Raw genomic sequence first — 21,924 nt, 5'->3', positions numbered from 1 at the left:
GTGTAAGCACGGCACATGGGCTGGATTGTTAAGGCACCTGTGCAGTGTTCACTGCAGAGGAATAGGAAAGTGGGTGGGGAGGAGGGATGGAGGGGTGGTGCAAAGTTAGGGCACAGACAGTGGCGTAGCTACAGGGGTCGCAAAGGTCGCGGTCGCGACCGGGCCCCTAGCCAGGGGGGGCCCGGCCCCCCCCTCGCCTCACTCGGTGCTTGTGTATTGCTGCAGCTGCTGTTCGCATAAGAACCGAGAGGAAGGCTCTGGCACTTCCTGGTTCCCACAGTGCATGCTGTTTGCTCACCTCTCCTCTGCTCAACCCCCCTTCTCCTGACGACCAATCATTGGAGAGGAGCAGGGCCAGGCACAAGCTACCATGAGAATTCTTCCTGCCCCTGCATTGGCCACCCGCAGGTATGTTTTTTAAAATGTTGAGGGGAGATACTGTGTATAGGGGCTGGGGACATGTGCATATTGTGTATAGGGGCTGGGGACATGTGCATACTGTGTATGGGGGCTGGGGACATGTGCATACTGTGTATAGGGGCTGGGGACATGTGCATACTGTGTATAGGGGCTGGCGACATGTGCATACTGTGTATAGGGGCTGGGGACATGTGCATAATGTGTATAGGGGCTGGGGACATGTGCATAATGTGTATAGGGGCTGGGGACATGTGCATAATGTGTATAGGGGCTGGGGACATGTGCATAATGTGTATAGGGGCTGGGGACATGTGCATAATGTGTATAGGGGCTGGGGACATGTGCATATTGTGTATGGGGGATGGGACATAGGCAGGGGCTGGGGACATGTGCATATTGTGTATGGGTAGATGCTAGAATGTATCCTCTCCTTTGAGGCGTGATGTCACCAGGAGGGGCGGGGCCTCGACCGGAAGTAGGAAGTAGTGCGCTGCTGCACCATTCACTGTGCAGAAACAGAGTGAAGGAAGCTGCAATATCCATAGTAGCATGGAGGGGTATACAGGGGGAGAGGACTGGTGTGTGTGTGGTCTGTATACAGGGGGAGAGGACTGGTGTGTGTGGTCTGTATACAGGGGGAGAGGACTGGTGTGTGGGGTCTGTATACAGGGGAGGGGACTGGTGTGTGGGGTCTGTATACAGGGGGAGAGGACTGGTGTGTGGGGTCTGTATACAGGGGGAGAGGACTGGTGTGTGGGGTCTGTATACAGGGGGAGAGGACTGGTGTGTGGGGTCTGTATACAGGGGAGAGGACTGGTGTGTGGGGCCTGTATACAGGGGAGAGGACTGGTGTGTGTGGTCTGTATACAGGGGAGAGGACTGGTGTGTGGGGTCTGTATACAGGGGAGAGGACTGGTGTGTGGGGTCTGTATACAGGGGGAGAGGACTGGTGTGTGAGGTCTGTATACAGGGGAGAGGACTGGTGTGTGTGGGGTCTGTATACAGGGGGAGAGGACTGGTTTGTGTGGGGTCTGTATACAGGGGAGAGGACTGGTGTGTGTGTGGTCTGTATACAGGGGAGAGGACTGGTGTGTGGGGGATTTATATACAGGGGGAGAGGACTGGTGTGTGTGGGGTCTGTATACAGGGGAGAGGACTGGTGTGTGGGGTCTGTATACAGGGGAGAAGACTGGTGTGTGGGGTCTGTATACAGGGGAGAGGACTGGTGTGTGTAGTCTGTATACAGGGGAGAGGACTGGTGTGGGGTCTATACAGGGGAGAGGACTAGTGTGTGGGGTCTGTATACAGGGGGAGAGGACTGGTGTGTGGGGTGTGTATACAGGGGTAGAGGACTGGTGTGTGTGTGGTCTGTATACAGGGGGAGAGGACTGGTGTGTGGGGTCTGTATACAGGGGAGAGGACTGGTGTGTGGGGTCTGTATACAGGGGGAGAGGACTGGTGTGAGTCTGTATACAGGGGGAGAGGACTGGTGTGTGGGGTCTGTATACAGGGGAGAAGACTGGTGTGTGGGGGGTCTATATACAGGGGGAAAGGACTGGTGTGTGTAGTCTGTATACAGGGGAGAGGACTGGTGTGTGGGGTCTGTATACAGGGGAGAGGACTGGTGTGGGGTCTATACAGGGGAGAGGACTAGTGTGTGGGGGGGTCTGTATACAGGGGGAGAGGACTGGTGTATGGTCTGTATACAGGGGGAGAGGACTGGTGTGTGTGGGGGTCTGTATACAGGGGGAGAGGACTGGTGTGTGGGTTCTATATACAGGGGAGAGGACTGGTGTGTGGGGGGTCTATATACAGGGGGAGAGGACTGGTGTGTGTGGGGTCTGTATACAGGAGGAGAGGACTGGTGTGTGGGGGGTCTGTATACAGGGGGGGGAGCACTGGTGTGGGGGTCTGTATACAGGGGGAGAGGACTGGTGTGGGGGGTCTGTATACAGGGGGAGAGGACTGGTGTGTGGGGTCTGTATACAGGGGGAGAGGACTGGTGTGTGGGGTCTGTATACAGGGGGAGAGGAGTGGTGTGGGGGGTCTGTATATAGGGGGAGAGGACTGGTGTGGGGGGTCTGTATACAGGGGGAGAGGACTGGTGTGGGGGGGGGTCTGTATACAGGGGGAGAGGACTAGTGTGTGGAGTCTGTATACAGGGGAGAGGACCGGTGTGTGGAGTCTGTATACAGGGGGAGAGGACTGGTATGTGGGGTGTGTATACAGGGGGAGAGGACTGGTGTGTGGGGTCTGTATACAGGGGAGAGGACTGGTACATGGGGTCTGTATACAGGGGGAGAGGACTGGTGTGTGGGGTCTGTATACAGGGGGAGAGGACAGGTGTGTGGGGTCTATATACAGTGGGAGAGGACTGGTGTGTGGGGTCTGTATATAGGGGAGAGTACAGGCGTGTGTGTGGGGTCTGTATACAGGGGGAGAGGACTTGTGTGTGGGGGGGGTCTGTATACAGGGGGAGAGGACTGGTGTGGGGGTCTGTATACAGGGGGAGAGGACTGGTATGTGGGGTTTGTATACAGGGGGAGAGGACTGGTATGTGGGGTTTGTATACAGGGGGAGAGGACTGGTATGTGGGGTTTGTATACAGGGGAGAGGACTGGTGTGTGGGGGGGGTCTGTATACTAGGGGAGAGGTCTGGTGTGTGTGGCGTCTGTATACAGGGGAGAGGACTGGTGTGTGTGGGGTCTGTATACAGGAAAGAGGACTGGTGTGTGTGTGGGGGGGTCTGTATACGGGGGAGAGGACTGGTGTGAGTCTGTATACAGGGGGAGAGGACTGGTGTGTGTGTGGGGGGGTCTGTATACAGGGGGAGAGGACTGGTGTGTGTGTGGGGGGGTCTGTATACAGGGGGAGAGGACTAGTGTGTGGGGTCTGTATACAGGGGGAGAGGGGACCAGTGTGGGGTGTCTGTGTACAGGGGTTCTCTCCCCCTGTATACAGACCCCACATACCAGTCCTCTCCCCTGTATATGTGGGGTCTGTATACAGGGGGAGAGAACCCCTGTACACAGACACCCCACACTGGTCCCCTCTCCCCCTGTATACAGACCCCACACACTAGTCCTCTCCCCCTGTATACAGACCCCCCCACACACACACACCAGTCCTCTCCCCCTGTATACAGACCCCCCCACACACACACCAGTCCTCTCCCCCTGTATACAGACTCACACCAGTCCTCTCCCCCGTATACAGACCCCCCCACACACACACCAGTCCTCTTTCCTGTATACAGACCCCACACACACCAGTCCTCTCCCCTGTATACAGACCCCACACACACCAGTCCTCTCCCCTGTATACAGACCCCACACACACCAGTCCTCTCCCCCTGTATACAGACGCCACACACCAGTCCTCTCCCCTGTATACAGACCCCCCCCACACACCAGTCCTCTCACCCTGTATACACCCCCCCCACACCAGTCCTCTCCCCTGTATACAGACCCCACACACACCAGTCCTCTCCCCTGTATAAAGACCCCCCACACACCAGTCCTCTCCCCCTCTATACAGACCCCCCACACACCAGTCCTCTCCCCCTGTATACAGACCCCACACACCAGTCCTCTCCCCTGTATACAGACCCCACACACCAGTCCTCTCCCCTGTATACAGACCACACACACCAGTCCTCTCCCCCTGTATACAGACCCTACACACCAGTCCTCTTCCCTGTATACAGCCCGCCCCCCACTCCAGTCCTCTCCCCCTGTATACAGACCCTACACACCAGTCCTCTCCCCCTGTGTACAGACCCCACACACACCAGTCCTCTCCCCTGTATACAGACCCCACACACACCAGTCCTCTCCCCTGTATACAGACCCCACACACACCAGTCCTCTTCCCTGTATAAAGACCCCACACACACCAGTCCTCTCCCCCTCTATAAAGACCCCACACACACCAGTCCTCTCCCCCTGTATACAGACCCCACACACCAGTCCTCTCCCCTGTATACAGACCCCACACACCAGTCCTCTCCCCTGTATACAGACCACACACACCAGTCCTCTCCCCCTGTATACAGACCCTACACACCAGTCCTCTTCCCTGTATACAGCCCGCCCCCCACTCCAGTCCTCTCCCCCTGTATACAGACCCTACACACCAGTCCTCTCCCCCTGTGTACAGACCCCACACACACCAGTCCTCTCCCCTGTATACAGACCCCACACACACCAGTCCTCTTCCCTGTATAAAGACCCCACACACACCAGTCCTTTCCCCCTCTATAAAGACCCCACACACACCAGTCCTCTCCCCCTGTATACAGACCCCACACACACACCAGTCCTCTCCCCCTGTATACACCCCCCACACACACCAGTCCTCTCCCCCTGTATACAGACCCTACACACCAGTCCTCTCCCTGTATACAGACCCCACACACCAGTCCTTTCCCCCTGTATACAGACCCCACACACACCAGTCCTCTCCCCTGTATACAGACCCCACACACACCAGTCCTCTCCCCTGTATACAGACCCCACACACACCAGTCCTCTCCCCTTGTATACAGACCCCACACACCAGTCCTCTCCCCCTGTATACAGACTACACACACCAGTCCTCTCCCCGGTATACAGACCCCACACACCAGTCCTCTCCCCTGTATAAAGATCCCCACACACCAGTCCTCTCCCCCTGTATACAGACCCCACACACCAGTCCTCTCCCCTGTATACAGACCCCACACACACCAGTCTTCTCCCCTGTATACAGACCCCACACACACCAGTCTTCTCCCCTGTATACAGACCCCACACACCAGTCCTCTCCCCTGTATACAGACCACACACACCAGTCCTCTCCCCTGTATACAGACCCCACACACCAGTCCTCTCCCCTGTATACAGACCCCACACACCAGTCCTCTCCCCTGTATACAGACCACACACCAGTCCTCTCCCCTGTATACAGACCACACACCAGTCCTCTCCCCTGTATACAGACCACACACCAGTCCTCTCCCCCTGTATGCAGACCCCACACACCAGTCCTCTCCCCTGTATACAGACCACACACCAGTCCTCTCCCCCTGTATGCAGACCCCACACACCAGTCCTCTCCCCCTGTATGCAGACCCCACACACCAGTCCTCTCCCCCTGTATGCAGACCCCACACACCAGTCCTCTCCCCCTGTATGCAGAACACACACACCAGTCCTCTCCCCCTGTATGCAGAACACACACACCAGTCCTCTCCCCCTGTATAAAGACCCCACACACCAGTCCTCTCCCCCTGTATACAGACCACACACACCAGTCCTCTCCCCCTGTATACAGCCCCTCCCACACACCAGTCCTGTATACAGACCCCCCCCCCCCCCCCACACCGGTCCTCTCCCCCCTGTATACAGACCCCACACACCGGTCCTCTCCCCCCTGTATACAGACCCCACACACCAGTCCTGTCCCCCTGTATACAGACCACACACACACCAGTCTTCTCCCCCTGTAGACAGACCACACACACCAGTCCTCTCCCCCTGTATACAGACCCCACACACACCAATCCTCTCCCCTGTATACAGACCCCACACACACCAGTCCTCTCCCCTGTATACAGACCCCACACACACCAGTCCTCTCCCCTGTATACAGACCCCACACACACCAGTCCTCTCCCCTGTATACAGACCCCACACACCAGTCCTGTTCCTTGTACAGACAATGGTGTATTACACCAAAGGTTTCCTGGCCGTTACGTCTGATAATCATTTGGTGTAATAATCCATGTTATCAGCTGATTGTGGTCTTCAAACTGGTCGAGTAATCCAGATCACGATAGTGCTGCTGTCTACAATGGGCAGCTTGAACAATCTAAGGATTTTTTGGGCTGCCCCTCCCGCAGCTGCCCGCAGTTCCCCCAGTCACTGTCTGTGTGTGTAATAACACAGAAAATGTGCAGGGAACAAAGGGGAAGAAAGCACTGACCTAAAACATCGCCGCTCGTTTTCACCTCTTAATCATGCTGTGTAATATGACCCGCTCAGGGAGAAGCTCAGAAGAGAGGATACGCTCAGAGGAGAGGATACATACTAGACTGTATACCCTGCAGTTAGAAAAGAGAACATTCTAGACCAGAGATGTCAAACTCAGGCCCTCCAGCAGTTGCAGAACTACAATTCCCACCATGTCTGGACAAGTAAGGCATGATGGGAAATGTAGTCTGTAACAGCCGAGGGATGAAGTCTGACACCTGTGGTCTAGACCTTTCAAAACTGCACTTGCTAGAATGTATGCCCTCTCAGAGGAGAGGATACACCTAGTGGAGATGCCCTCTCAGAGGAGAGGGTACACCTGGTGGAGATGCCCTCTCAGAGGAGAGGATACACTCCAGACATTTCAGTACTAAACATTCTAGAATGTATGCCCTCTCAGAGGAGAGGATACTCGATGGACTTTACATTACTAGGCTATGTTCACACATAAAACACAGCACTCGGTTTTGGTCGAAGAAAGAATGACCGAAATACTATGTGTGAACATAGCCCTAAACATGCTAGGATGCATACCCTGCAGTGAGAAACTCAGAGGAGAGGATACATTCTAGACACTTCAGTACTGAACATGCTAGAATGTATCCTCTCCTCTGAGTGTATCCTCTTTTCTGAGTTTCTCACTGCAGGGGATACATTTAGCATGTTCAGTACTGAAATGCCTAGAATGTATCCTCTCCTCTGACTATATCCTCTCCTTTGAGTTTCTCACTGCAGGGGATACATTCTAGCATGTTCAGTACTAAAATGGCTAGAATGTATCCTCTCCTCTGAGTGTCTCACTATAGGGGATTCATTATAGTGCCTAGAATGTATCCTCTCCTCTGAGAGGGTATATATTTTAGACATTTCAATACTAAACATGATAGAATGTATCCCCTGCAGAAACTCAAAGGAGAGGATATATTCAGAGGAGAGGATACATTCTAGCCATTTCAGTACTGAAGATGCTAGAATGTATCCCCTACAGTGAGACACTCAGAGGAGAGGATACATTCTAGCCATTTCAGTACTGAAGATGCTAGAATGTATCCCCTACAGTGAGAGCCTCAAAGGAGAGGATACATTCTAGCATTTTCACTACTGAAGATGCTAGAATGTATCCTCTACAGTGAGAAACTCAAAGGAGAGGATACATTCTAGGCTCTACCATTGTGTATGGGGGATGGAGACATGTGCATATTGTGTATGGGGGATGGGGACATAGGCAGGGGCTGGGGACATGTGCATATTGTGTATGGGGGATGGAGACATGTGCATATTGTGTATGGGGGATGGGGACATAGGCAGGGGCTGGGGACATGTGCATACTGTGTATGGGGGATGGGGACATAGGCAGGGGATGGGGACATGTGCATATTGTGTATGGGGGATGGGGACATGTGCATATTGTGTATGGGGGATGGGGACATGTGCATATTGTGTATGGGGGATGGGGACATGTGCATATTGTGTATGGGGGATGGGGACATGTGCATATTGTGTATGGGGGATGGGGACATGTGCATATTGTGTATGGGGGATGGGGACATGTGCATATTGTGTATGGGGGATGGGGACATGTGCATATTGTGTATGGGGGATGGGGACATGTGCATATTGTGTATGGGGGATGGGGACATGTGCATATTGTGTATGGGGGATGGGGACATGTGCATATTGTGTATGGGGGATGGGGACATGTGCATATTGTGTATGGGGGATGGGGACATGTGCATATTGTGTATGGGGGATGGGGACATGTGCATATTGTGTATGGGGGATGGGGACATGTGCATATTGTGTATGGGGGATGGGGACATGTGCATATTGTGTATGGGGGATGGGGACATGTGCATATTGTGTATGGGGGATGGGGACATGTGCATATTGTGTATGGGGGATGGGGACATGTGCATATTGTGTATGGGGGATGGGGACATGTGCATATTGTGTATGGGGGATGGGGACATGTGCATATTGTGTATGGGGGATGGGGACATGTGCATATTGTGTATGGGGGATGGGGACATGTGCATATTGTGTATGGGGGATGGGGACATGTGCATATTGTGTATGGGGGATGGGGACATGTGCATATTGTGTATGGGGGATGGGGACATAGGCAGGGGATGGGGACATGTGCATACTGTGTATGGGGGATGGGGACATGTGCATATTGTGTATGGGGGATGGGGACATGTGCATATTGTGTATGGGGGATGGGGACATGTGCATATTGTGTATGGGGGATGGGGACATGTGCAGGGGCTGGGGACATAGACATAATGGGGGAGATTTATCAAACATGGTGAAAAGTGAGACTGACTCAGTTGCCCCTAGCAACCAATCAGATTCCACCTTTCATTTTCCGAAGAGTCTGTGAGGAATGAGAGGTGAAATCTGATTGGTTGCCGGGGGCAACTGAGCCAGTTTCACTTTACACCATGTTTGATAAATCTCCCCAATGTGTTTAGAAGGCTGGAGGCGTAGGCAGGGACTAGGGACACATACTGTACCAAGGAGGGGGGGGGGGGGAATCATTGCACTATAGAAGGGATATTGAGGAGAAGGCAGGAGGGACACTGTGGCTGGGGGAATACTAACAAGGAGGGGGAATGCTATGGGTGGACAGCATTGGCACATATGCGTGTGTGTGTGTGTGTGTGTGTGTGTGTGTGTGTGTGTGTGTGTGTGTGTGTGTGTGTATATATATGTGTATATATGTGTATATATATGTATATATATGTATATATATATATATATATGTGTATGTATATATATATATAATATTTATTATTATTAATATTATTATTATTATTTTTTCAGAGAAGTGCTAGATAGTCTAGACTACCTTTCACTGGTCTGAAGAAGACTCAGCGAGACATCTCTGATTAACAACTTAAGTAGAATTTTTTTTTAGAGTTCGATACCGATACCAACTTTTTTTTTTCAATGCTCGATACCAATTCGATACTTAAAAAAATTATATTTAAGGAAAAAAAAACAAAAAACAAAAAAAAAAAACATAAGAATAGAAATGACCCCCCTCCCCCAGGTTCAGGTCAGTACGAACCAATTTATGTTCCCTAATTTTATTACTTTAAAAATAAAGTCCCCATTATTTAAAATAAATAAAAACTTGCCCAACTCTGACTCACTTTTTTTATCTCTCCGCCTGTCTGGCTGGGGGGGTGAGGGGCATTTTTTGCGCTGTGATCTGTAGTTTTATTTAGTACCATGTTTTTATGGGGTGCTGAATTGGGTGGTTTCTGCACTTGCTCGGTTTACCGTGCGTGATCAGGAAAGTGACAGGTAGTATGGACAATAACACTTCAGCTGCCAGAGATGGGGATTGTAGTCATGTAACACACAACTGCTATCAGGTGGGATGATGGGGGTTGTAGTCATGTAACACTTTAACAATCAGAGGGTGATGGGGGTTGTAGCCATATAACAGACACCAGCCAGCAGGGGGGATGATGGGGGTTGTAGCCATATAACACACACCAGCCAGCAGGGGGGATGATGGTGGTTGTAGCCATATAACACACACCAGCCAGCAGGGGGGATGATGGGGGTTGTAGCCATATAACACACACCAGCCAGCAGGGGGGATGATGGGGGTTGTAGCCATATAACACACACCAGCCAGCAGGGGGGATGATGGGGGTTGCAGCCATATAACACACACCAGCCAGCAGGGGGGATGATGGGGGTTGTAGCCATATAACACACACCAGCCAGCAGGGGGGATGATGGGGGTTGTAGCCATATAACAGACACAAGCCAGCAGGGGGGATGATGGGGGTTGTAGCCATATAACAGACACAAGCCAGCAGGGGGGATGATGGGGGTTGTAGCCATATAACAGACACAAGCCAGCAGGGGGGATAATGGGGGTTGTAGCCATATAACACACACCAGCCAGCAGGGGGGATGATGGGGGTTGCTTGTAGCCATATAACACACACCAGCCAGCAGGGGGGATGATGGGGGTTGTAGCCATATAACAGACACAAGCCAGCAGGGGGGATGATGGGGGTTGTAGCCATATAACACACCAGCCAGCAGGGGGGATGATGGGGGTTGTAGCCATATAACAGACACCAGCCAGCAGGGGGGATGATGGGGGCTGTAGCCATATAACACACACCAGCCAGCAGGGGGGATGATGGGGGTTGTAGCCATATAACACACACCAGCCAGCAGGGGGGATGATGGGGGTTGTAGCCATATAACACACACCAGCCAGCAGGGGGGATGATGGGGGTTGTAGCCATATAACACACACCAGCCAGCAGGGGGGATGATGGGGGTTGTAGCCATATAACACACACCAGCCAGCAGGGGGGATGATGGGGGTTGTAGCCATATAACAGACACAAGCCAGCAGGGGGGATGATGGGGGTTGTAGCCATATAACACACACCAGCCAGCAGGGGGGATGATGGGGGTTGCTTGTAGCCATATAACACACACCAGCCAGCAGGGGGGATGATGGGGGTTGCTTGTAGCCATATAACACACACCAGCCAGCAGGGGGATGATGGGGGTTGTAGCCATATAACAGACACAAGCCAGCAGGGGGGATGATGGGGGTTGTAGCCATATAACACACCAGCCAGCAGGGGGGATGATGGGGGTTGTAGCCATATAACAGACACCAGCCAGCAGGGGGGATGATGGGGGCTGTAGCCATATAACACACACCAGCCAGAAGGGGGGATGATGGGGGTTGTAGCCATATAACACACACCAGCCAGCAGGGGGGATGATGGGGGTTGTAGCCATATAACACACACCAGCCAGCAGGGGGGATGATGGGGGTTGTAGCCATATAACACACACCAGCCAGCAGGGGGGATGATGGGGGTTGTAGCCATATAACAGACACAAGCCAGCAGGGGGGATGATGGGGGTTGTAGCCATATAACAGACACAAGCCAGCAGGGGGGATAATGGGGGTTGTAGCCATATAACACACACAGCCAGCAGGGGGGATGATGGGGGTTGCTTGTAGCCATATAACACACACCAGCCAGCAGGGGGGATGATGGGGGTTGTAGCCATATAACAGACACAAGCCAGCAGGGGGGATGATGGGGGTTGTAGCCATATAACACACCAGCCAGCAGGGGGGATGATGGGGGTTGTAGCCATATAACAGACACCAGCCAGCAGGGGGGATGATGGGGGCTGTAGCCATATAACAGACACCAGCCAGCAGGGGGGATGATGGGGGCTGTAGTTTTACTATTCCTGGTGTCAGGGCATGCTTACCGGTGACCTGGATTTGTCTGTGATCTGCAGGTTACAGCCCCCCTCCCCCTCCCAGTCAGAGTCAGGCCGACTGTAAACCCCCCACATTGTGTCTGCTCCGGAGTCTCCTGCCGGCCCCGGCCTCCCGCCTCCTCACACTCCTGCCGCCCCCACCACCTCATAGTCCGGTGCAGATGTAGTGGCTGCATCTCCTTCCGACCCCTGCTCCAGCCTTCTCCTCTCCCGGACACCGCCTCTTACACATTCATTTTGCACCCTTGTGGCCCTTTTGACCCTTCAAAATATAAATGGGCAATGACTGCACATTGCCCTGTGTAATAGGTGATGTGCAGCCATTGGCCAATTTATTTTGAGGGTTCAGAAGTGAGGTAACAGTGTTTTCTGACTGCTGGCCTTGTAGTGGTGATTATCTGTCTGACATTGTAATAGTGATCAAGATTCATCAATCTGTCAGAGACAAAAATGAGATGTGTTTTTATTTCAGACAGATAGCAGCCAATTACAGCTCAGCTTTCATTCCTCAGAATTGGCTGTGATTGGTTACCATCTGTCTGAGACAAAAATGTGTCTTGATTTTTGTCTTGGGCTGATTGATAAATCTAGGTCAATGTATGGACTCTCACAAGGTACAGATCTGACAAAAAAAATTCAACACTATTATTAGCAGACCTAACTATTTATTTCCTGCTCCTAGGTCTGCCACCATGTGTCCTCCCAGTAACCAGGCCTCTCCAGTTTAAAAATAAAATGCTACTGTCCTTTTACTTAATAACAACGCTCTTAAAGTATTAAACTATATACAGCATGAGATATTAGCTTTGTCGTAATTATGGGGGGTGGTTTTGCGGGTGATAGTGTGCGTGCGTGTGTGTGGAGGGGGGGGGGGGGGGGGGGCCAGATTGACCTCTTGCACTAGGGCCCATGAGACATTAGCTACGCCCCTGGGCACAGATACTCTAAGCCATGGCTGTTGGGCACAGGGCTGCAAGTTTAAAAGTTTGTTTTTTAGGAAAATAACTGCATCACCTGCCGAACAGACCCCAGGACAGGTCTTGGATTAAAAGCAGCTATCCGAAGGTACAAGTGGTTTGGGGGGACAGATTGTGGGTATAGAGTCACTTTAAACAAAAGCAGGAGTCTGTTATCTCCTGTTCGAAGGTTCTTAAAAGGGTTATCCAGCTTTAGAAAAAAATGGCCACTTTTTCAGAGACAACACTACTCTCCAGTTTGGGTGGGGTTTTGCAACTCTGTTCTATTGAAGTAAATGAGCTGAATTGTAAACTACACCTGAACTGGAGACAAGAGTCGTGTTGTCTCTGGAAGAAAGTGTCCATGTTTTTCTAACACTGGATAACCCCTTTAAACTGGATGAAGGAAGACAATTGGCCCAAGAAAACTTGGTACAAGATCTGATTCTCCTACCTTTTGAGATGAATATTCCATAAAGGGGTAGAAAATAAACATCTTTTCAGTTTTCTGAAAATGGTTTTTCTGTTAAAGTAATTGACACACTCAAAAGGAGTAGGAAGATTTCTACTACTTCTATGTAAGACAGTGGAAACATTAATCTCAGGGTTTGGTGACTTAAAGCCTGATCTTCTGAATCCTAACATTCCTCCTATACTAGATTTTCTGCTGGTAGGTTTTGACAAAGGATTATCCCTGAACACTCTAAAAGCACGGGTGGCAGTATTGGGTTGTATGTTTAGAAAGTTTTTCAAAGCAGCAGCAAGACATAAAGCCGAAGACTTCAAATGTTAACTGTGTTCTTTAGGGGTTTATGGATTCTCCCTTTGAACCACTTGAAGAAGCCTCTTAAGGAGCGGGCCTGAAATGGCCATAAGGACTGGGCCAATTGTCACTTTTGCGTTTTCGTTTTTTTCCTCCTCGCCACACAACTTTCATTTTCCAGCTACAGGGCCATGTGGGGGCTTGTTTTTTTCAGAAGTAGGTGTACTTTGTAATGGCATCTTTCAATCAGCCATAAAATGACAGAACCCCCAAAATATCAAAGAATGCGATTCCGCACATTTTTTTTTTTTTTGGGGGGGGGGGGGGGGGGTGTTCCATGTTTACATAATGCACTTTACGGTAAAACTGGCATTTTTCCTTTATTCTATAGGTCAGTCTGAACACAGCGATATGCAGGTTTACTAGGTTTTCTATCATTTTTACCATTTTTATTAGCAGTAAAACATATATATATATAATTTTTTTTTTTTTTACACTTTTATAGTCCCCTTAGGGAACTATCCCTTTCATACATTGGATCAGTAACACTGATGCCTGCTATGCCATAGCATTGCAGGGATTAGTGTGATCTGTGGCAGGCTGAATCAGATGACCGATCCGGGGACTGCACGGAGGTAAGGAGAAGACCCCTGGCAGTCAGGAAATGCGATCGGGACCCCCGCAAACACACTGAGGGGGTCCTGATCGCTAAGTGACTGGAGATGCTCCGGTCACTTATACTTAAACGCTGCGGTTGCATCGCGATCGCAGTGTTTTAAGGGGTTAATGGCAGTCGGCTGCGCGATCACGGCAGCCTGCCGTTGAGGGTGAGGGCCTGGCTGCAGATAGCTGCCGGTCCTCACCCGCTATGGGGCAGGCTCAGCTCGTGAGCCCGCTCCATAGCCCGGGACTGTGGCAGGGCGTACATTTACATCCTCCTGCCTTAAAGCCCAGGCAGCGGGGGCGTAAATGTACGCCCGTGGTCCTTAAGGGGTTAAAGTGGTTACTTTCAAATCAACTGGTTTCAAGAAACTTTTATATAGATTTGTAATATACCTCTATTTAAAAATCTCAAGTCTTCCGTGTCAGTGCTGTTTGTCTTCTAGGAAATGGTGTATTCTCTCCAGTCTTAGACGGTGCTTTCTGCTGACACCCATGTCTAAGACTAGAACTGACAGAGCAGGAGGGGTTTTCTGTGGGAATTCGCTACTGCTCTGGACAGTTCCTGTTTTAGACAGAGATGTCAGCAGAGAGCATAGTCAGACTGGAAAGAAAACAACATTTCTCGCAGGACATACAGCATTTGGTAAGTATGGTAAGATGAGAATTTTAAATAGAAGTAAATTACAAATCTATATAACTTTCGGAAGCCAGTTGGTTTGAAAGAAAAACATTCACTGGTCAACTCCTTTAAATGCAGCTTTCCTTATTGTTGTCACTAGAGCATATATGGTTGGATAGTTTGTCTATCCAAGAACCAAGCCACAGAATCCCATTAAGAGTGCTTTCACATAAAATCTGCTGCAATACTCTGTACTTCCCTGCAAGAATGCAGAACCATAGGCCATAACAGTACCGAGTATTGCAGTGTGAAATCCATGTATGCATGTCTTAGAACTAGGCAAAAGGACAGGGAGAAGAGAAAGTCCAACAGCATCCGTTGTGAAAATAGTTCCAAGTTTACTTACATGACCAGGTACAGCATAGCAATGCTTTATATGCAATACTAGAAAATGTACCCGGCGCTGCCCGGGTATAAAGTCAGTGTGTTAATTAGATTTGTTCTAAGGTGCCCAGGAGGCCAAGCTAAAGGTATTGTTTCATCTGAGTTAATCAGTGGAATTAGTGTATACCTGTAGTGCATAGTTGGAGGGGTTCTGTATACCCACAATGTATAGTTTTTAGGGGTCTCGCATATCTGTAGTGCATAGTTGGGGGGGCTGTATACCTATAGTGTATAGTTAAGGGAGGTCATGTATACCTGCAGTGTACAGTTGTTGAAGGTCCTGTATACCTGTACTGTATAGTTTGGGGGTCCTGTATACCTGTAGTATATAGTTGGTGCTGTATACCTGTAATGTATAGTTGGTGGAGGTCTTGTATACCTGTAGTTTATAGTTTAAGGGACCAGGATACCTGTAGTGTATAATTGGTGGAGGTCTTGTATACCTGTAGTATATAGTTCGGGGGTCCTGTATACCTGTAGTAAATAGTTTTAGGGTCCTGTATAACTATAGAAAAGAGTTGGTGGAGGTCCTGTATACCTGTAGTGTATAGTTTGGGGTCCTATATAACTGTAGTATATAGCTGGTGGAGTTCCTGTATACCTGTAGTATATTTGGGGTCCTGTATACTTGTAGTATAGAGTTGGTAAAGGTGCTGTATACCTGTATTATAGAGTTGGTGTAGGTCCTGTATACCTGTAGTGTATGGTTTTGAGGTCCTGTATACCTGTAGTGTATAGTTTGGGGTCCTATATACCTGTAGTATATAGTTGGTGGAGTTCCTGTATACCTGTAGTGTATAGTTTTGGGGTCCTGTATACCTGTAGTGTATAGTTTGGGGTCCTGTATATCTGTAGTATATAGTTGGTGGAGGTCCTGTATACCTGAAGTATATAGTTGGTGGTATATAGTTGGAGCTCCTGGTATATAGTTGGAGGTCCTGTATACCTGTAGTGTAAAGTTTGGGGTCCTGTATACCTGTGGTATATAGTTTTGTGGAGGTCTCGTGCACTTGTAGTGTATAGTTTTGGGGTCCTGTATACCTGTAGTGTCCTGTATACCTGCAGGGTTGTATTTACCCGTATGGCAGTGTTAATCAGTCACAGTGTGTCGGTATTGGTCATGTCTGGTATGGGGGTGTTATCCAGTCACAGTATGGCGGTATTGGTCAGGTCTGGTGTGGCAGTGTTATCCAGTCACGGTATGGTGGTATTGGTCAGGTCTGGTATAGCGGTGTTATCCAGTCACAGTATGGTGGTATTGGTCAGGACTGGTGTGGCGGTGTTACCCAGTCACAGTTTGCCGGTATTGGTCAGGTCTGGTATGGCAGTGTTATCCAGTCACAGTATGGCGGTATTGGTCAGGTCTGGTATGACAGTGTTATCCAGCACAGTATAGCGGTATTGGTCAGGTCTGGTGTGGCAGTGTTATCCATTCACAGTATGGCGGTATTGGTCAGGTTTATATGACAGTGTTATCCAGTCACAGTATGGTGGTATTGGTCAGGTCTGGTATGACAGTGTTATCCAGTCACAGTATGGCGGTATTGGTCAGGTCTGGTGTGGCAGTGTTATCCAGTCACAGTGTGGCGGTATTGGTCAGGTCTGGTGTGGCAGTGTTACCCAGTCAGTTTGGTATACCTGTTGTGACCTGTATATACATGTACTGTATGGATGGAGTAGGGGCTCCTGTATATACATGTACTGTATAGTTGGAGTAGGGGGTCCTGTATATACATGTACTGTATAGTTGGAGTAGGGGGTCCTGTATATACATGTACTGTATAGATGGAGTAGGGGGCCCTGTATATACATGTACTGTATAGATGGAGTAGGGGGTCTACCAGTTATTACTGTGGATGTTGTGAGGCAGCGTCCCTAGCAACCATTGCTCCCTGTGGAAATGAAAGCAGTAATCCTATTGGTTTCTAAGGCTCCAACTGCCGTGTCTGCTGCAGCTAATTATATCACCTGTGTTTGCAGTGAGGAGATTTTCCCATTCATCTCTATGGGGCGCCTCTCTTCCCCCTCCCCCTCCTCTCCTGTACATCTGGCGGGGACGGGACCTTCGCAATAACCTTTCCGGGCACCCAATGTATCTGTGTGCCAAATTTGGGGTCAAACGGTTCAGGCGTTTGGAAGTCTATAGAGGACGGATGGACGGACTTTGATTTTTATTATTTAGATGTGATAAACCCCCAACTCCCAAGCAAAATGAATGAAACCAAAGGACACAAAATAAGACACAACACATAATCAGATGTCAAATGACCACAATTTAATTTAAACAACATTGAAAACAGCAAACCCTCCAGCACTCAGGTGAGGAAAAACCCCCTTTGAAGGAAACCTCAAGGGAGCCATGGCTGGAGAATTGCCTATCCCCTGGGCTTAGAGGGTAATACCAATATAACATAGTTTAAGAATTTGTACACTTAATCTGATTTACAGACAAAATATATATATTGTTTTTAGTTTTTTTTTTTTTACACTACAACTGAACAAACAATACACCAATTACAAAACCCCAAAGTACAATCATCTTCCCACCCACCCCACCCCCCAGAAGGGTTCTAAAAGAAGAGCCCTGAGGACCCTGAGGAGAAAACCACCTCCTGGATACAAGCAATCTGGCATAAAATAAGTACCTTATAATTCTCCCTTTAATAGACTTTTACCATAATATTAGAGGTATCCCCAGAACTCCCAACTCCAAAGAATGCTGTAGGACTACCCCCACCCTTCCCGAAGTTCTAACAAATACCTGTTCCCAGAAGGTGGTCAACTCCGCACACCCCCAAATCATATGGCCAAAACCTGCTTGTCCTGCATTACATCTTGGACATTTGTCATTACTCCTCTTCCCTATTCTAAACAGAGACATAGGTGTATAGTACAAACGGTGTATAATATTAAATTGCGTTACCCTGTGGTTACCCACTTGCGACACTCCTCAAATTTCTACATATCGTTGACCATTGAACTTCCCCCACCTCCCCGATATCCATCTCCCATTTCTTTTTGCTATTCACCCTGCCCATATTTACATCCACAAGACTTTTATAAACCCTAGATACACCTTCTTTTAAATAGGGCTCCCTTCTTATTTTATCTATCAGGTCATTACTCACATAGACCTTAAGCTTCCCCACAAGGCTCATTCCACAAAGGGTGTGTCTCACTCTTACGTACTCAAACCAACCCTTATGCCCTACGTTAAATTCATGCTGCAATCTCTCCCAACTTTTAATCCCATTCATACCCCAAATATTTTTCACACATACTATCCCAGCTTCCTTCAGAGTTTTCTGCGTCCCTATTTTTTTTAACTTCACTAAGGTTGTTATTATCCCACAGGGGTGCAAACTCCAACAAACCCTCCATTCCAAACAAACTTTTCAGGTTCTTCCAAACTTTTACCAACAAAGCCACTATACTACATCCTTTCCATTCATTCTCTTCCAACCACCCAGGTTCCAGAACACAAAAAATATCCCTCTCCTCCCTATCGTTATACCTCCCCAACCTGCTAAAAAAAACACTACTCTCCCATCATAACAACCAGAAAATTTGTGACGCAAGGAAGTACAGACCAACATCCAGAACATTCCATCCCCCTTTTTCTACTGGGAGACACAGCCCTTCCAACTTCATGCGAATCCTCTTCTGTCCCCAAATTAAAGAGTTAAACAATGCCCTAATCCTTTTAAAAAGCCCATTTTCTAACCAAAGCGGGGAAGCACAAAAGATATATAAAAGTTTAGGAAGACAGACCGATCTCAACAGAACTATTCTATGAGCTCTGGAATTGGGGAGATTTTGCCGATTTACAGACAATATTGTAGCAAAACCAGACTATATATATACTACACCGGATGTGAGAGATCTGGCTGCCTTATCTGTCGCTGGGTGGAAGTACCTTTTCTCCCCTTCAGATCCAGGTCCACCTCTCAAGAAGGTGGAGACTTGGTTAAAGGGGTAGTCTAAAGCTGCTAGAAGCTCCAAATTACATCAAGGGTAGGGGAGAGTAAAAAAAGCCAAGCTCAAGGTCCTCTGGGCATCCAAGATGGCACTAATCCAGACAGCATGTCTTTCTTTTATAGAACCTTCTTTATGACATAAGTGACTGTGCTCACAGCTCAGAGTTGCTATGGTCACTACAGATGCCCACAGTGATCTGAAGCATTAACCCTTTAAGGGCGAGTCCACACGTTCGCTTTAATGTGATCACTCCTCACTTCTAGGACTCCACCACGTCCGTAATTCTATGCACTTTATCAATAGAGAGTGTGAAATATTTACATGGTTATACACTACTACACATATAGATTTTCACTGGCACAGCCTTTTTTATATTGCTCCAGAGTTTTCCTGGGCGAATAAGGACTTACGATTGATAACTCCAACATAAAAGACTTTTCATTAATTTCATTAGTGCAACATACAATTAAGCTCGTGCCTGATATATGATCTTCCTAACACCCAGACACATCCCTCTCCCCCGGATGTTTTGGAGGGGTGGCTCCTCCTTCCTCATGCGGCCTAGGTGCATTGAAAGAACACTAAAAAGCTTAGAAATGACACAGGTAATTGTAGATGAGATATGCCTGATACTGGCCCTGTAACCAGCACAAACCTCCCAAAGAGGGACACATATGATTTTCTACACTAGCACAATCTGCACACGTCCTACAACAGCTTTACAACTGTCAGTGACTGCACTGCATGCGGCGTCTGTGGTTGTCATGGTGATGCTGCCACCACTAAACATGGCTACTCTGCAAACCTTGTGCTGTTAGCTTTGCCCTCGAGATGGCAGAGGCATGGCAGCTTGATAGAAAACTGACAAATAGGTACATAGGAAGATAGATATAAAGCGATGAGAGAGAATAATAGATACACATGATAAAGATAGATGGATATGGGGCCAGCTCCAGGTTTTAGCGGGCCCTTCTCCTGTGCAACTCGTGCGGCAGCAGGAAAACAGCAGAAACTATAGACATCTAATGTAACTCCTGGGCACCTGCTATAATCGCATTAGATATCTTGAAAGTTTAAACCTTTAACTTGCAAAGATTACAAGCAGTGGGTGAAACCTGCAGACCGTCTTGCACTGTAATTCTTAGTTGGCTGCAGCACTATTCTGCCACTAAAAGGATTACTGCATGTTAGTTTCTGGCAAATCCAATATACCAAGACTAGTATTACCAATACTGCCACACCATATTGTTACTGAATAAAATCCTATACTATTGGAAGACCACTATCCACCTATAGACTATGTTCACACAAGGTCTTTTTATGCAAAATAACGGCTTTTGATTTTAAAATAGCAATGACGATATTTTACAATGATGTCCGTCGAAAATGTTCCTGATCATTATTTATGGCCGTCATAAACAATCAACAATGTTTAGCCTAAAAAAGACATTGTGTGAATATAGATATACAGTGACCGTGATTTGTTTACACAAGTTCTACCTCTGACTGAAGGCTTCTGTTGAAGGTATAGGTATATGCCACCTTAGTGTTATACTTTTATTGTAAGTAAAATGTATACCATGCAGTAAATTATATATACAGTACAGTATACTGTGGTCCTCAGAATAGCAAAGACTTCCTTGTTTTGTTTTCTGTTAGTAGACTATGTACATGTACTGGTGTAAGTGATACAAACAATCTGTGATGGAATGACTACATTGATTTATTCATTGTAAAGAAAGAGCAGCATCTACTATAGGTAAAGAATGCAAGTGAAGTGACTGGCAAATACAATTGCTGAAATAATCATACAAACATTATTTAACATCCAGAAAAAGGTGTTGACACCTGTAAAAGAACAGAAACCATAGAATATCTTTAAATATACTTAGCAACAGTGTGGAAGAGAAAAAAGATCTAAACTATGTAAAAAAAACTTTGGAAGAAGCTGTTGATATTAACCTATTATGGCGTGGGGACCAGGTTCGCACCCAGTTATTCTAATCTATACATGGGCCAATAGGAAGAGTCTATCATATTTCGAGAAGGCCATCGGGATGCGAACCTGGCTCTCTGGTGTCATTTTACAGAGAAAATAAATTATATTGGAAGAATAGTAGGGGTCTCTCTTAGGCTCAGTTCACATGGCGTAAACCTGCCAGAATTCTGCCAGTATCTGTGTCATACTGGCAGTCTATGGGAAGCTTGCGCGTCCCCACTCTCCACTCAGAAGAATTGACATGCCTACCATAGACTGCCAGTATGACATGGAGACTTGTGGAATTCCTCAGTTTTATTCCGTGTGAACTGCCCCTTATATCTAAGTGGCTTTCAAATTGTATATGGGGCCGGTGTTCATTTACCTGTGGCTACAGGGAATCTGATTACTATAGTATGTTCATCTGAACCCTTTTAGAAGTCGACTATTTTTGGCCTTCGGAACCAAGCTATTTTTTTTCGATTTTGTCACTGGTGCATTCTAAGAGCTTTAAATTTATTATTTTTCTGGCAATATAGCTGCATGAGGACTTTTTTTTTTGAGGGGGAAGTTTTATTTGGTGCTGTTTTGGAGTACTTATAGCTCATTGATTAATCCTTTAATGTTTAGGGGGGGCTTGAAAAAAATATTTAAATTTGGTATCATTATATGGCTTAACTATTTTTTATTACCCCTCATTTGGCCTTGTTTGTAACATCTCACTAGCTCTGTGCCCTCTGATAGCCTCACTCTCACCACTAATTGCCCCTCCCAAATTAACACATGGAGCCTGACTTCAG

General features: G+C 48.1%; 1 long non-coding RNA gene across 1 annotated transcript; it reads left to right on the top strand.

Moving 5' to 3' along the window:
- Positions 1 to 350: 350 nt before the first annotated feature.
- On the top strand, positions 351 to 12,519 carry LOC138774089 (uncharacterized). The gene is made up of 3 exons (XR_011360249.1): positions 351 to 408; positions 9,258 to 9,334; positions 12,406 to 12,519. It is a non-coding gene; the product is annotated as an uncharacterized lncRNA (long non-coding RNA).
- The last annotated feature ends 9,405 nt before the right edge of the window (positions 12,520 to 21,924 follow it).

This window comes from Dendropsophus ebraccatus, chromosome 1 (assembly GCF_027789765.1).
Source record: "Dendropsophus ebraccatus isolate aDenEbr1 chromosome 1, aDenEbr1.pat, whole genome shotgun sequence".
Classification (NCBI taxonomy): domain Eukaryota; kingdom Metazoa; phylum Chordata; class Amphibia; order Anura; family Hylidae; genus Dendropsophus; species Dendropsophus ebraccatus.
This window is presented reverse-complemented; position numbering and strand designations above follow the sequence as displayed.